This window comes from Balaenoptera acutorostrata, chromosome 10, assembly GCF_949987535.1.
Source record: "Balaenoptera acutorostrata chromosome 10, mBalAcu1.1, whole genome shotgun sequence".
NCBI classification, from domain to species: Eukaryota; Metazoa; Chordata; class Mammalia; order Artiodactyla; family Balaenopteridae; genus Balaenoptera; species Balaenoptera acutorostrata.
Window position 1 is genome coordinate 104,889,199 of NC_080073.1, and position 17,638 is coordinate 104,906,836.

Here is a 17,638-nt window from a genome sequence, read left to right on the forward strand (position 1 = left end):
CTGGAGCCTGTGCTCCGCAACAAGAGAGGCCGCGACACTGAGAGGCCCGCGCACCGTGATGAAGAGTGGCCCCCACTCGCCGCAACTGGAGAAAGCCCTCGCACAGAAACGAAGACCCAACACAGCCAAAAATAAATAAATAAATAAATAAATAAACCCAAAAGTTAAAAAAAAAAAAAATTATTAAAAAAAAAAAAAAAGAAGGGCCTGTCACACGGTGCACTGACTGTCTCTCGTGTGTAACGGACTGGCCAGATCCCACGCCACCGGGAACTGCCTTGTGGCCTCACTGCGTGTGTGTCTGCTTCCTTCACACAAGTGTGGTGCTGGGGAGGAATAAATGGAGGACCAAACCTCCGTGGGCCATTAGGCTGAAAGTCACATGACGTCCACTGCTCCTGAATGTATCTTGGCTTAGAACCGTTTATAGTCTTAATGAGGCACGAGGCCAGGGCAGTGAGAGGGAAGCAGCAGGCAGGAAGTTGACAAAAGTATTTATCGACCGCCTGTTATATGTCAGGTAGGGTCCTAGTCACTTAAGATATACCTGAATAAAACAAAGCCTAACTCTCATGGAACCTGCATTTCTTGCTGGGGAGACGCTCAACAAACCGTAAACATGATAAATAAAGCAGAGAGTGTTAGAGGAAGCTTGTGCTATGACGTGCTGTGGAGAATAGGACAACTAGAGTAAGGCAAGAGGGATGTGGATGTGGGGAGCTGCAGCTGTAAACAGAAGGGTCAGGGTGATGGCTTAGAAGGCCCTGAAGGAGGCAAGGGGGTGAGCTTTGCCGAATCTGGGAGGGGGTGTGTCACACGCAGAGCCGGGGACCGGTGCCCCCGCTCTCGGGTGGGAGGTGCCGCCTCTGGGTGTCAGAGAAAGTGCTGTCACATCGTGTGTCAGTGCTTGGGACCCACTTCTGCATTCAACATTACGTTTCTAAAATTCACCCGTATTTGGGGGTGTAGCTATGGCTCATTAATTCTCACTGCTGTTTAATATTCCATTATATGAATATACCATGATTTATTTAACCATTAACATTTGGGTGTCTTCTAGGTTTTTGCTATTATACAAAATGCTGCTATGCGCATCTTTTATCCGAGGGCGCATGAGCAAGAGATTCTCTAGAGCAGAGCTATCTAGCTTTTTTCACATTGTGGTACAGGTAGAAAATGTACAAGTAGAAAGTGTACAATCTGCGTCACACACGGGGGTAAACTGAGGTGATACGAAGCCATCTACAGGGGGTTGGTAAAAAAAAATTCATTACATTTTTCAAATATTATCTAATTTCAATACATAATTATCTCCCTCTTCTCCTCATCTGAGTTCTTCCTTCCTCTTTTCACCCTTTCCTTACCTTCACCAATAAAATTTCTGTTCCCAAGATGTCTGATCACAGGTAAGATGCTTGGTACAAAGTGACCTAAACAGGTGTTTCTTTGAGCGTGGTCTGTGGGCACCAGCCAGCTCTACATTCGTGCTCACTGGCTGATGGGAAAGGAACAGATGTAGACCTCGGTCACGCCGGCCAGACACTGAGGGGCGTCACGGTCCCAAGGATGCGCAAAGCCCACACTAGTACGAGTGAAGGAGCGGCGGGGGGAGAGTTGGGTTTTTGTAGGACACACACTTCTGTCACAGTTGCTATAGCAACTTACTCATGTTGGGCGTAGCTATTGGTTTCAGTAAAATGACGTCATTTGTCTGTTGCCTTAAGTTAATTTTAACAATTAACTGTCATTGGTTTTGTAACTTTGTTCATAATTTATAAATTGGTTTTAGTTTTATAGGTGTAGAAGAACTATACACAGAAGAATATTATAATAAAAAGAAGTCCACATCCATTTAGGAATCTTTTTTTTTGTTTTGTTTAGAAGAAGTGGACCATTACTGAAGTTTGAGAGAAAGTGACATAGTGGCCGACCCGGCATCTGTGACCTGTCCCTCTGTGCTTCCTCATGGGCCCAACTCGGTTCAGAGCTCCTGCCTCTCCCAGGCAGCTCATGTTTAGGGGAGACTCTACCACCCCAAGGTCCAGATGGGTCTGAGCCAATCGAGGACCTCAGGAACCTGCCAGTGATTGGTTTAAACGTTAGCAGGGGATGTAATTTTGTTCAATATGAGACGCAAGGGATAGTCTGGCTTCCAAGATTTCTTCACTCTTAACCAGAGACACAGGGAAGAGGCGGCCCCCCTCTTGTTCCCGTGAAATAGTTGTGTCTGGACATCTCACTTGAAACTGCTGCAGCCACCCTTCGAGCACACGGGGACAGTCAGTGCCAGGGGAAGCAGACACGCCCAGGTGGAGGAGCCAAAGGAGGAGGGGACCCGAGTCCCGGGCGACCCTCTTAAACTCCTGCACCAGGAGCCCGTCCTCTTGACTTCTTGTTTCAGGAGATGATCTGTCTTCCCTGCCATGGATCCGTCGAGGGTGGATTTCTGTCACCTGCACCTGAAAGAGTCCTCCCCAGGACAGGGACCTGAGGGGACCACACGAGGGTGGACGGCTCCGGGGTCAGTGGCTTTCCTGGCCCATCGTTCCCCCCAGGCCAAGGGCTCATGCAGGCCCGTTTTCCCGGCACTGGGCATAGGTGTGGGAGCCAGTGGGGGCTTAAGAAATAGTCGCATGATGTGGGGATGAGTAATGGCATCAGAGAAGGGGCCTAACCTGTGGGCCACCCAGGACCTGGGCAGCCGAGGCCATTGCTATGTCCCTTTCAGCGGCGGAAGAGATGCGGGTGTCTGTCTTCTCACGCTGCACCAGCCTGGACAAAGCTGCATCTCGGCACGAGTTGCTAAACACTGGAAACCAGCAGAGTGGAGACCCGGCACTGGGTGGCGAGGCGTTGGCACCGCGAGGGGCAAATGAGAACGATTTATAAGGATGCGATTTCTGCAGGAATAATGGAGAGTAACGGATCAGAAATGGAGGACGGGGTGGAGCTGTGGGGAGGGTTACAGCCCAGCAGGCAGCCCGCTAGATCACCGGTCATATCAACAGTAGTCTGAGAAAATGGGTGTGATTTTACAAAACAATGGACCTAAGTAAGCAGGCGCGTTTGTTTTCTTCAAAAAAGGGAGAGGGAAGCCACAGCTGAGGAAGATGACTGACACTCTCCACTTCAGCAGAAGACTTCAGAACGAGACCCAAACGAATTTTTATCATTTTCTTGGTAAAATTTGCTTTTATTCCCTAAGCTGGGTGACAACTATGATAGAAGGTGTTACAGCTGTAACTAAAGGCATTATAAGAACTGCTTAAGAAGTTTCATAAAGCAGTGAGCAGGCAATTGATATTATTATTTTCCTTTCAGATAATACATGCAAAGAGAACATGTGAAAGTCCAGCCGATGAGCCTATGGCTTTGTCACCATCATAAAACCCCGGTAGGGCCCCGAGATGAATCATCAAACACCAGGGCCTCAGCCTCCACGCTGGCTTATGGGGTGAAGCTCAATGAGGGGAAGAATCAAGAGCTTCCTCCTCGCTATCCTGGGTCTTTTTAGTTTAAAAATAAATGATAGAGGCAAGCTTGCACAAGATACATCTGGAGAGTTGCAGACAAGACTTTGGCAGGAGCCCTGGATGAGGGTGGCCCTGGAGCCTGGTGCTGATCATGTGTCCTGCGTCCAACCAGCTCTACAACAAATGCTAAAGGAACTTCTCTAAGTGGGAAACACAAGAGGAGAAAAGGACCTACAAAAACAAACCCATAACAACTAAGAAAATGGTACTAGGAACGTAAATATCGATAATTACCTTAAATGTGAATGGATTAAATGCTCCCACCAAAAGACACAGGCTCGCTGAATGGATACAAAAACAAGACCCATATATATGCTGTCTACCAGAGACCCACTTCAGACCTAGGGACACATAAAGACTGAAAGTGAGGGGATGGAAAAATATACTCCATACAAATGGAAATCAAAAGAAAGCTGGAGTAGCAATACTCATATCAGATAAAATAGACTTTAAAATAAAAAATGTTACAAGAGACAAGGAAGCACACTACATAATGATCAAGGGATCAATCCGAGATGAAGATATAACAATTATAAATATATATGCACCCAACATAGGATCACCTCAATACATAAGGCAACTGCTAACAGCTTTAAAAGAGGAAATTGACAGTAACACAATAATAGTGGGGGACTTTAACACCTCACTTACACCAATGGACAGATCATCCAGACAGAAAATTAATAAGGAAACACAAGCTTTAAATGACACAGTAGACCAGATAGATTTAATTGATATTTATAGGCAATTCCATCCAAAAACAGCAGATTACACTTTCTTCTCAAGCGCACACAGAACATTCTCCAGGATAGATCACTTGTTGGGTCACAAATCAAGCCTCAGTAAATTTAAGAAAATTGAAATCATGTCAAGCATCTTTTCTGACCACAATGCTATGAGATTAGAAATCCACTACAGGGGAAAAAAATGTAAAAAACACAAACACATGGAGGCTAAACATATACGTTACTAAGAGGAAATCAAAAAATACCTAGAGACAAATTACAATGAAAACATGACAATCCAAAACTTATGGGATGCAGCAAAAGCAGTTCTAAGAGGGAAGTTTATAGCAATACAATCCTACCTCAAGAAACAAGAAAAATCTCAAGTAAACAATTTAACCTTACACCTAAAGGAAAGAGAGATAGAAGAACAAACAAAACCCAAAGTTAGTAGAAGGAAAGAAATCCTAAAAATCAAAGCAGAAATAAAGAAAACAAGAGCAAAGATCAATAAAATTAAAAGCTGGTTCTTTAAGAATAAACAAAATTGATAAACCTTTAGCCAGACTCATCAAGAAAAAGAGGGAGAGGACTCAAATCAATAAAATTAGAAATGAAAAAGGAGAAGTTACAACAGACACTGCAGAAATACAAAGCATCCTAAGAGACTACTACAAGCAACTCTATGCCAATAAAAAAGACAACCTGGAAGAAATGGACAAATTCTTAGAAAGGTATAACCTTCCAAGACTGAACCAGGAAGAAGTAGAAAATATGAACAAACCAATCACAAGTAATGAAATTGAAACTGCGATTAAAAATCTTCCAACGTACAAAAGTCCAGGACCAGATGGCTTCACAGGTGAATTCTATCAAACATTTAGAGAAGCGCTAACACCCATCCTCCTCAAACTCTTCCAAAAAATTGCAGAGGAGGGAACACTCCCAAACTCATTCTACAAGGCCACCTTCACCCTGACACCAAAACCAGACAGAGATACTACAAAAAAAGAAAATTACAGACCAATATCACTGATGAATATAGATGCAAAAATCCTCAAGAAAATACTAGCAAACAGAATCCAACCACACATTAAAAGGATCATACACCATGATCAAGTGGGATTTATCCCAGGGATGCAAGGATTCTTCAATATATGCAAATCAATCAATGTGATACACCATATTAACAAATTGAAGGATAAAAACCATATGATCATCTCAATAGATGCAGAAAAATCTTTCGACAAAATTCAACACCCATTTATGATAAAAACTCTCTAGAAAGTAGGCATAGAGGGAACTTACCTCAACATAATAAAGGTCATATATGACAAACCCACAGCCAACATCGTTCTCAATGGTGAAAAACTGAAAGCATTTCCTCTAAGATCAGGAACAAGACAAGATTGCCCACTCTCACCACTATTATTCAACATAGTTTTGGAAGTCCTAGCCACGGCAATCAGAGAAGAAAAATAAATAAAAGGAATACAAATTGGAAAAGAAGAAGTAAACTGTCACTGTTTGCAGATGACATGATACCATACATAGAGAATCCTAAAGATGCCACCAGAAAACTACTAGAGCTAATCAATGAATTTGGTAAAGTTGCAGGATACAAAATTAATGCACAGAAATCTATTGCATTCCTATGCACTAACAATGAAAGATCAGAAAAAGAAATTAAGGAAACAATCACATTCACCATTGCAACAAAAAGAATAAAATACCTACGAATAAACCTACCTAAGGAGGTAGAAGACCTATACTTGGAAAACTATAAGACACTGATGAAAGAAATCAAAGACGACACAAACAGATGGAGAGTTATACCATGTTCTTGGACTGGAAGAATCAATATTGTGAAAGTGACTATACTACCCAAAGCAATCTACAGATTCAGTGCAATCCCTATCAAATTACCAATGGCATTTTCCACAGAACTAAAACAAAAAACCTTAAAATTTGTATGGAGACACAAAAGACCCCAAATAGCCAAAGCAGTCTTGAGGGGAAGAAATGGAGCTGGAGGTATCAGGCTCCCTGACTTCAGACTATACTACAAAGCTACAGTAATCAAGAGAGTATAGTACTGGCACAAAAACAGAAACATAGATCAATGGAACAGGATAGAAAGCCCCGAGATAAACCCACGCACATATGGTCAACTAATCTATGACAAAAGAGGCAAGGATATACAGTGGAGAAAACACAGTCTCTTCAATAAGTGGTGCTGGGAAAACTGGACAGCTACATGTGAAAGAATGAAATTAGAACACTCCCTAACACCATACACAAAAATAAACTCAAAATGGATTAGAGACCTAAATGTAAGACCAGAGACTATAAAACTCTTAGAGGAAAACATAAGCAGAACATTCTATGACATAAATCACAGCAAGATCCTTTTTGACCCACCTCCTAGAGAAATGGAAATAAAAACAAAAATAAACAAATGGGACCTAATGAAACTTAAAAGCTTTTGCATAGCAAAGGAAACCATAAACAAGACAAAAAGACAACCCTCAGAATGGGAGAAAATACTTGCAAGCGAAGCAACTGACAAAGGATTAATCTCCAAAATATACAAGCAGCTCATGTAGCTCAATACCAAAAAACAAACAACCCAATCCAAAAATGGGCAGAAGACCTAATTAGACATTTCTCCAAAGAAGACATACAGATGGCCAAGAAGCACATGAAAAGCTGCTCAACATCACTAATTATTAGAGAAATGCAAATCAAAACTACAATGAGGTATCACCTCACACCAGTTAGAATGGGCATCATCAGAAAATCTACAAACAACAAATGCTGGAGAGGATGTAGAGAAAAGGGAACCCTCTTGCACTCTTGGTGGGAATGTAAATTGATACAGCCACTATGGAGAACAGTATGGAGGTTCCTTAAAAAACTAAAAATAGAATTACCATACAACCCAGCAATCCCACTACTGGGCATATACCCAGAGAAAACCATAATTCAAAAAGAGTCATGTACCACAATGTTCATTGCAGCACTGTTTACAATAGCCAGGACATGGAAGCAACCTACGTGTCCATCGCCAGATGAATGGATAAAGAAGATGTGGTACATATATACAATGGAATATTACTCAGCCATAAAAAGGAACGAAATTAGGTCATTTGTAGAGACGTGGATGGATCTAGAGACTGTCATACAGAGTGAGGTAAGTCAGAAAGAGAAAAAGAAATATCGTATATTAACGCATATATGTGGAATCTAGAAAAATGGTACAGATGAACCGGTTTGCAAGGCAGAAATAGAGACACAGATGTAGAGAACAAACGTATGGACACCAAGGGTGGGAAGCAGCGGGGGGGTGGTGGTGGTGGTGATGGGATGAACTGGGCGATTGGGATTGACATGTATACACTGATGTGTATAAAATAGATAACTAATGAGAACCTGCTGTATAAAAAATTAATTAATTATATTAAATTAAAAAATTCAAAAAAAGAAAAAAAAAAGGCATCAGGGAGCTAAGAGGATGTTGAAGCGCCAGGAGACAGAAACTGGGGAGGTGGCCTGGAGGCGGAGGTGCTTCTCCAACTAGAGGTGCTGACTCAGCAAGGAGCACCAAGGGGCCTCTGGGCGGAGGTAATGGTCTATTTCTTGACCTGCTGCTGGTTACACAGTGTGTTTACTTGGTGGAGATCCACTGAGATGGACTCATGATTTGAGTACTTTTCTCTTTATATGTTTTGCCTTTAAAAAAAAGTCATTTAAAAAAGGTTTTGGCAATTAACAAACTAGGGTTTGAGGCCCAGCTCTGCTGCTTGGAAACGTGCCCTCAAGAAAGTTCATCTTTTTCAAAACCCAATGTCTTTAGGTGTAAAATGCGGAGTGTAAGTGACAGCCTCATGGGAGTGTTCTGAGGTGTAAATGAGAACTTGTCAAGTGGCCTGTCAGGTGCCTGGAAGCTGGTGGGGCTCAGAGAACAGCACCTCTGATGATGTGTTGCCTTTTTCTGAGAACCTGCTATGCTGGGTGCTGTATTTCTATCTCACCCTCTGCGGTCTGTGCTGTTTCACGGAGAAGGACGCCAAGGCTCAGTGTGGTGAAGGCCTTGCTCTGGATAGTAAACAGCAAACAGCAGGGCTGAGATTCAGACTCAGGCCTTGTCCAGGACCAGGGCTGGGAACCCTTGTCTATATGGCTGGCGGATTAGTCATTACATGGAGAATCCACTTCCAGATCTGGCCTCTGTTTCTGCTAAGTGAATACAATCTCAAGATTAACTTCTAGATTCAGCCTTGTTTCACAGTATTTCCAGTTTGCCCAGATTAAACGTACTTGTCCCAATGAACTCTGTAGAAAAGGGAGGCATTTAATCTCATCTCAAGGTGAAATTGAGAAATGCAGTAAATTAGATTGCAGATTCTATTCCAGAGTAACCAAAATAAATCTTTGCCAAGCTCAGAGGTAACTCAAATGTTCATTAGTCTTTTTTTTTTACATTTTACAATTTAATACTTGAATAATTGGAATTCATTTTTTGCAGCAAATATACATTATATTTTTGTATATTATTTATTCTCATGACTATGAAATCACACTTGTTTATGTATCCTCCATGTACCATACGAAATGCTTATGATCAGTGAATTCATATTTTTACTTTATGTAAATGTTCATTAGTCTTAAAGAAGAGGGAGGAGGGGGAGGAGGGGGGAGGAGGGGGGAGGAGGGGGAGGAGGGGGGAGGAGGAAAGGGCTTCCATTTTCCAGGGCCAGGATGGAGGGGGCTGCGGTGGAGGCCATGAGCCCATCCCAGAGCAGAGTTTAGGAAGCAGCTTCTGGAATGTGCTGCAGATCTCAGCCACGCGAGCCACGTTCTGCCTTGCCGGCCTCACAGCCTGGAGAGGCCGAGGGGCTCCTGCGCTGAGGAGTTGCCGTAGTCAAGCGCGCCTTTGCGGGAGGTTAGGTGTCTGTCCCGTCGGGATGAGGCATCTCCGCTCAGCAAGCTAGTACTTCATGTTTTTGCTTTTGTTTTTCCCTTGAGTTGCCTAGTAAACACTTCTACTGGAAAATTCCAACCTTGCCTTGGATGAACTAAGAGGAAAAGCAACGTGTCCACACCCAGGCCGGCCCAGCCAGGCAGGGCAGAGGCCCTGGGGACCAGCTTCGTCGACGTGGCCACAGCTGCAGCTCCAGCTGGAACTCGGGGGCGTCTGGACAGCGGCACGGAGCGCGGTGGATCCCGGGGGGCGTTGACATTGGCTCCAGACCCTCCCCTCTGCTCTCTCCAGCCCTTTCGCACTCGGTGCTCTTGTTACACAGTCTCAGCACTTACCACTTACACATCTGTTCTCCTGACTCAGAGCCAGAGGCCAGCCCTGTTCACCGGGCATCTCGGGGGCCTACGTGGCATTTATATGTAATCAGCGCTTCTTGCATAAAACCAAATGGTATGAGATTGACGTGGGGGACGGTCGGCACGAACCAGGACTGGGGGGGAGTGTCGCAGTGTGACCTCCCTGGAGAGCGGGTAGGCACACTGTACCTGGGGGGCCCCCTCAGGCGAAATTAGAGTTATTCGCTTTTAAATGATTATTCTTTTGAACAAGTTGAAAGGATGTTGTCAAATGTACGCTCCGATGCACTAGAATCATGATGGCGAAGGTTGGAGAGTTTGGCAGACGCGGGCTGGGAAGGGCTGTGGGGTGGGTGCCAGGACGACCCTCGGGTCCGTCCACAAGGTGGCGCTCACCTCTCGTTCTCGGCTCCCATCCACCAACAGTCTGTCCTTAAATCGCTGCAGGACAATTAGGATGACGCTGGTGTGTCCGTATCCGCTTTCAGGCACCACCCTCCCACCTGCTCTAGAAGATTTCAGACACTCACGTGTGGTCTCGTGTCCCCAGGAGCCTGGCCCTAGGCCGTTCCCCACCCCACCGGCCCAGAACCGGCCGGGTTAGCTCAAGCACAGGTGTTTGGGTGGTGACAAGGTGTCTGCTTTGAGTAACTTGCTGTATTGGAACCTGTGGCCTTAGCTAGTGGGACCGTTGTCCTTAGTCTGTACTGCCGCTGAGATGACCTGTCACACTGACCCGGTCACTGCAAACATGCCTGGGCTTTTTCCGTGCAAAAGTGTCAATTTACAAGAGAAAGAGCCTTGGTCTCTGAATTACATGAGAGGAGTTTTTAAAATGCAGACTGAACGACCCAGTATAAACAATGAGGAAAATCCTCCTTCTTTGTCTTAAACTTTCACACCATCCCTTTGGACACAAGGGGTGCGCTTGTACAATTGTTCCATTGTCAGAGAGAACGAACTTCATCAAGTTTCTTCCCTTCAAAGAATCTTTCAAACTCCCCCGCAAGAAGTTGGCCAGGCATCTCACAGAACAATGAGACAAATTCCCCAGATGCTGACTCGGCCTCCTGACGAACCTCCAGATTCTTCAGGTTGAACCCAGTTTTCACCAGTTTTGAGAAAATTTGCAGTGACCATCCTTCCCCGCGTTGTGTGACAGGGCCGAGCATTGTGTGTCCTACTTGGTGTAGAAATCTCCATAAAAGGGGAAGCAATTCCCAGCCCGAAAACATTTAAAACAGTGCGCCTGGGGGCAACCTTCTGAAATGTCACCAGCTAATGATAATAATCTGTCACGTTTCTGCCCTGCCTTACAGTCAATGCGCCCTTACACCCCGAGTAATCCCGTGGCACCCTGTGAGGGGTCCCGCAGATGGATTACCATCCCACCGCGGACAGGAGGAAATGAAGAGTCAGGAGGTCAGGTGGTTTGTATAAGGTCACCGAACAGGTGAGTCTCAGATTTGGGACTAAGATCCACCCTGCCCTAGTCCCCGTTCCCTCTGGCTTCACATCCTTTGCTGTTTCCAGGAGCCAGGCACCTTCCTTGGTGTCAGGAACACAGCCGTGAACAAGATCAACAAAATCTCGGCTTTTGTGGACATCCTAGTGGGGGAATGTGGATGAACAAATGAGTCACAACGTAGGTGTTTTATTAAATGGTGATGGGGGCTTTGGAGAAAAAGAAAGCAAGGCAGTGGGGCACCCGGGGCAGGGGGAGGGGGTCTGGTGCAGTTTTAAGGGGGCTCAGGCGATCTTTGAACAGAAGCCTGAAAGTGGGAGGGAGTGGGTCCCGTGGAACCTGCAGGAAACACTCCCAGGCCGGGGGAACGGTGGTCACCGGGGCAGGGCCGGGGGCAGCGCAGGCGGGCTGGTGAGGTCAGAGGGGGGATGGAGGCGGCCTGCGGAGGGCGGGGGTAGGGGGCCACCGTCCTGGCCTCGGCTCGGCCCTGACCGAGATGGAGCGGTTACAGGGTTTCAAGCCGACGTGTGACACATTGCTTCCATTCTAACAGGGTCACTCTGGAAGTTTCCCTTACAACATAAATTTCCGATGAAATCCAAGAAAGCAGTGGTCCAGGTAAAGGTTGCTAGGCTTACTTTCATCATAATCTTCCTAAATGGGACAAGGATGGGTGCCTGCTGTGGGAGTCCCTGGCAAGGGGCTCTCCTCACCCACCTGGTCTCATTCTACCCTTACAATCAGCCACATGATGTAATGGCTATTACCCCATTTTACAGATGAAGAGACTGAGGCTCAGAGAGGCTGAGTGACCCGAGTTTGCAGGTGACCAGCGACATCCCTTGAGCTCAGACTAGACTCAGTTGCCTCTCTTGTGAACATGTGCTCATTAGTGGCTGAAATGATCTTTGCAGTGGAAGAAAAGGTGATCCTTGCCCAAGTGCCTCATAAGAAATACACTTAACGATAAAAACTGGTGAATATTTTAAGTGTTTTATTAACACAATGGCAGTGTCCCTTCATGACATTTGTATGTGCCATTCAACCTGCAAATCTTATTTTCAACAGTGAATCTAGTAACATGTAATAATTTTTAACAGAGGGCCTCTGATTAATCTTTGGTCCTATTAAGAAAACCAAAAAACATTTAAACAGCATTTGTAAATGTAATAATTTGATTTTCTTAATTGTCTGATTAACAAGCAAATCGTGCCAAGCACTTAAGTAATTATTCCTGGAAAAATAACAAACAAAATCTGGACACATGATGAATTTTACATTTTCTTAAAATGTGAACGTAAAATGAGAATCTAAGACAACTATTTAACTGCATGCTTTAAATTAGAATTTCAGGTTTGACCTGGCACTCCAGCACAAAATTCTCTGAAACATAACAAATGGGAAAAAAAATATTCACAGACTTTTTCTTAACCCCAATATTTCAAATATAGGTTTGATTTATCTTCATCATTTTTACACTTAATTCTGTATCTTTTCAAGACTAAATGTCACATGCTCACTAAGGAAATGATGATATCATTCCAAATAAATTTGGGGTTGAATTCCCAAGTGAATTCTGGAGATCCCTTACCACTGGCTGAAGTCACATGATGTGCAGGGGAATTAGTTAGGAAGTGTGGGCCAGAGGTAGGACGTCCAGGGAGAGTCTTCTTGATGGCCAAGTTGCTCCTGGTTCCGTACTTGCTGTGTCTGGTTCTGTACTTGCTGTGCTGGTTCTGTACTTGCTGTGCCTGCTTCCGTACTTGTTGTGCTGGTTCTGTACTTACTGTGTCTGGTTCTGTACTTGTTGTGCTGGTTCTGTACTTACTGTGTCTGGTTCTGTACTTGCTGTGTCTGGTTCTGTACTTGCCATGCCCATGTCTTGCGAACAGCTTGGTTTACCCCCTTGTCCCCTACATTCAGTTGTGTGTCATCTCCTTCCTGCCATTTCTCTACCCCATGTGAATGGACTTCACAATGTTATTTCTGGCTGAATTCTCGCTTCTTTTCATCTTCTGCACATTTGCTGCAGCCATAACGCACAGGCATTTAGATGATGCTGGACGGGGCGCTCTCTCTCCCCAAGGCTTGGTCTGACTCTGACCACAGTTTGCAGTCAGGCCAATGGGGAGACCAGGGCGTATGTGGCAGACAGTGACAATGAGGAAGGAGAAAGCAAATCTGAGCGAGCCTGAGTGACCTTGAGGGAGACAGAGGAGCGGGATGTGGGGAAGGTCTGTGAGGTATGTACTGGCTAGGCTGGGGCTGCAGAGAGCCGGGTCCAGGGCCACAGGGTCCTGATATGCCGGGGGGACACAGGAGGCAGTGGGGTGGCTGTGTGGGTGTCTCTGAGCCGAGGTCCTGGGACCTCTTGGGGGAGGGAGGAGTGAGGGCGAAGCCAGGGAACCGGGAAGAAAACAGTGGCCAGAGGCAACGGTGGGAGAGTGAGAGGTCAGGCACTGAGCACACGAGGGGGCTCGAGCACACAGGGGCCGCAAGGGAGCTGCCCGACGAGGATGGGGCTCAGCGCCCTCAGTGAGGCAGGCTGGGCCGGACGGTGCTGCAGAAGAGGCCATGTGGGTGCGTGTGCGTGTGTGTGCGCACGTGTGTCTGTCCGTGTACGTGTGTGTGTCTGTGTGTGTGTGTGTATGTGTGTGTCTGTGCGTGTACATATGTGTGTGAGTGTGCGTGTGTCTGCGTGTACATATGTGTGTGTGAGTGTGTGTCTGTGTGTGAGTGTGTGCGCCTATGTGTGTGTGTGCGCATATGTGTGTGCACCTATGTGTATGAGTGTGCATATCTGTGTATGTGTGTGTGCGTGTGTGTCTGTGCATGTACATATGTGTGTGGGTGTGTGTCTGTGTGTGTACATGTGTGTGTGCCTGAGTGTACATATGTGAGTGTGAGTGTGTATGTGTATGTGTGTGTGCGCCTATGTGTGTGTCTGCGTATGTGTGTGCCTATGTGTGTGAGTGTGCATATCTGTGTGTGTGCATGTGTGTCTGTGTATGAGTGTGCATATCTGTGTGTTATGTGTGTGCCTGCGTGTACATATATGTGTGTGAGTGTGTGTGCATGTGAGTGTGTGCGCCTATGTGTGTGAGTGTGTGTGCACGTATGTGTGTGCCTATGTGTGTGAGTGTGCATATCTGTGTGTTGTGTGTGCATGTGTGTCTGTGTGTGAGTTATGCGTGTGTGTGCGTGTATGTATGTGTGTGTGCGTGTACATATGTGTGTGTGCGCCTGTGTGTGAGTGTGCATATCTGTGTGTGTTGTGTGTGTGAGTGTGCATATCTGTGTTGTGTGTGTGTGCATGTGTGTCTGTGTGTGAGTGTGCATATCTGTGTGTTATGTGTGTGCATGTGTGTGAGTGTGCATATCTGTGTGTGTTGTGTGTGTGTCTGTGTGTGAGTGTGCATATCTGTGTGTGTTGTGTGTGTGTGCATGTGTGTCTGTGTGTGAGCGTGCATATCTGTGTGTGTTATGTGTGTGTGCATGTGTGTCTGTGTGTGTGTGCACATCTCTGTGTGTGTTATGTGTGTGTGTGCATGTGTGTCTGTGTGTGTGCACATCTCTGTGTGTGTTATGTGTGTGTGTGCATGTGTGTCTGTGTGTGAGTGTGCATATCTCTGTGTGTGTTATGTGTGTGTGTGCATGTGTGTCTGTGTGTGAGTGTGCATATCTCTGTGTGTGTTATGTGTGTGTGTGCATGTGTGTGTGTGTGCATATCTCTGTGTGTGTGCATGTGTGTCTGTGTGTGAGTGTGCATATCTGTGTGTGTGTGCGCATGTGTCTGTGAGTGTGCATATCTCTGTGTGTTATGTGTGTGTGTGCGTGTGTCTGTGTGTGAGTGTGCATATATGTGTGTGTTATGTGTGTGTGTGTGCATGTGTGTCTGTGTGTGAGCGTGCATGTACTCGCAGTCCTGGGTCGGGCACAGCTTGCTGAAGCTGCCGTGGCTCGTCCTCCTGCTTGCCTTTGGGACACAGAGGAAATGGTCTGACCAGGATGTGTGTCCATCTGAATGGCCGCGTCCTCAGAAAGATCTGGCCAATGCAGTGACATCATGACACTGGAATTCCTTTCACTCTGGAAGACGTGGAAACAGCTGCACACGATTCTGTAGGGTCTGGTAGCTGTAATTCTCCATGTTTATGGAATTTTCTTTTACCTTAAAGTACATTAAAAATACTGACGTGGCAATATAAATAACCTCTATTCTTTTTTATTTAAAGCAAGAAGTCTCTTGAATTTGTATTTGTTTTTCTATTTAAAACCAAACCCCCAAGGAAAGCCCAAGCACACACAAGTTCCTCAGTGCTCCACGCACCTCTGTGGTCCCCAGCAGGGACGGCAGCTTCCCCGGGGTCCCCCAGGGCACAGGCAGCCCCCTGGACCCCTGCCCTCAGCTCTGCACACAGTGGGGAACGGAGCTGGTGCCGCAGCCCCGCCGTGTGTCCAGATGGGAAGCCCATATTCGGCTGTGTTGCCGTGTCTTGCACCCCCCGGCCGGGCTCACCACATGCACGATGGGCTTCTGGACGCAGGAATAATTCAAAAGCAGAAGCCTTTGGCACAATCGCTCTTACTCTGTCTGCAGAAGAGGGTTGCCATCCGCACAGAAAATTATAGTTTCTGTGCATGTGGGTTTGGAATTTGAACAAGAAGTGGCTTTGTCCTGGAAACGCTTTACCATCGCTGAAAATTACGACTTCTTTCTTTGCCACATCCCCAGCTGCACAGAAGGCTCAGCGAGAGGAAAGCCCCGTGTTCACTGCTTGCAAAATGCAAAAGCCATGTCAGGGACGTGGCCGTCATCTGAACCAGCGTCTTGTCTGGAAGTAATTATGCCTCAGGAAGAAAGCTAAGGAAGTCTGCAGTGCGCAAAATACAACATCCAGACCCCAACGAAGGCGACAACATTCCCTTATGCTTTGGACCAGCTGGGCCTAAGACCCTCGGGGTGTAAAAAAGCAGGTTTTGCCCACAGCCCACAGCTTCAATTCGAAACAGCATCCGATAAAATAAAAATTAAAAAAAAAAAAAAAAGAAACCGAATCAAAGTCACGTTCATTACCCTGTTAAATAATGATGTATACATGAGGAGGGAAGCTTCCAATAAACTGAAAAATCATCTTTTATCGCTCAGTTTGAGACCGGGATTCTCGTAGCACTAAAACCATTCCAGATTCGTCTAGCATGTTCCTTCTGTCTACACAAGGGGCATGTGATTAAAAAATATGTAGACTTTGCAGACCGCATTCATCAGTTGGGAAACTGAGACACAAAAGAGGCATGAGGTTCCTCATTCGGTCTGGACTCAGTTCCTTTCCCAAATCGAAGAAACTGTCCCATCCTGCTGACCACGTGGGGAGTTTTGTGGCTAATGCACGCTGCATCCGGGGCTGTGGGAAGTGTGGGATGGGGCAGCGTGTCCTGCTTCCATGCCCTGACACGTCTCTTCCTCTGTATTCTGCCCACAAAGGGACAACGGGGTTCACGGCCCCAGCCCGGGGGTGAGCTACACGGGTCCTGTCCTGTAGAGAACAAGCCAGATGTGCATCCAGTGTTGAGTCGCACAACAAACTAGGCTCTGATAAGACTGCGCCCTTGGGAGCGAGATGGGAAAGCGTGTAGGTGTACCCGGCCCCTGCTCCCGTCTCAGCTGCGTTTGAGAACACAGATGCACGGGGAGAGGGGGTGGGGAAGCCAGGGGCTGGGGGGAGGGGGCTGGGGAGTTACTGTTTGATCTGCACAGTTTCCGTTTTGAAGGATGGAAAGAGTTCTGGGGATGGAGGGGGGTGATGGGAGCCCAACAACGTGGAGGTACCTAATGCCACTGAACTCACGGCACACTTATAAATGGTTTAAAAGGATACATTTTATGTTCTGTGTGTTTTATCACAATTAAAAAATACATTTAAAAAAAAGCTGGGGGGGGGGGTACTTCCCTGGCGGTCCAGTGGTTAAGACTCCACGCTTCCACTGCAGTGGGCACGGGTTCAATCCTTGCTCAGGGTACTAAGACCCTGCATGCCGCATGGCCCGGCCAAAAAAATAAATAAATAAAAATTAAAAAGAAATAAAAAAATAAAACCACTAGATGACATTAAAAAAAAAAAAAGCTAGGGGGTAAGTCTAACTCAAGGAATCAGGATTCCTTCTCCTGCCCCATGCACAGTTCTGTATCATCTCCTGTTGCCTGGCAGCCAGACTTGTGAATACAATGGAATTTCACTCCTGTCTTTAAGTTGCTTATACGGTAAAGATAAAGGGATTTTATGGATGTAATTCAGGTCCCTAATCAGTTGACTTTGAGGTCATTAAAAGGAAGATCTTACTGGGTGGGCCTGACCTAACCAGGGGAGCCCTTTAACAGAGGACTTCCTGAGAAGAGAGATTTGAAGCAGCGGCTCTCTTGTCTGCTGAGCGGCAGGGAAGGGGGGTCCTGTAGGAGCTCTAGAGCCACACCCATACAGTCACAGGGACCTGAGTGCCACCAACTTGGCACTCAAGTTGAGCACTTGGAAGGGGACCCTCAATTCCAGCCAGAGGAGACCCTGCAGGGGCCCCGC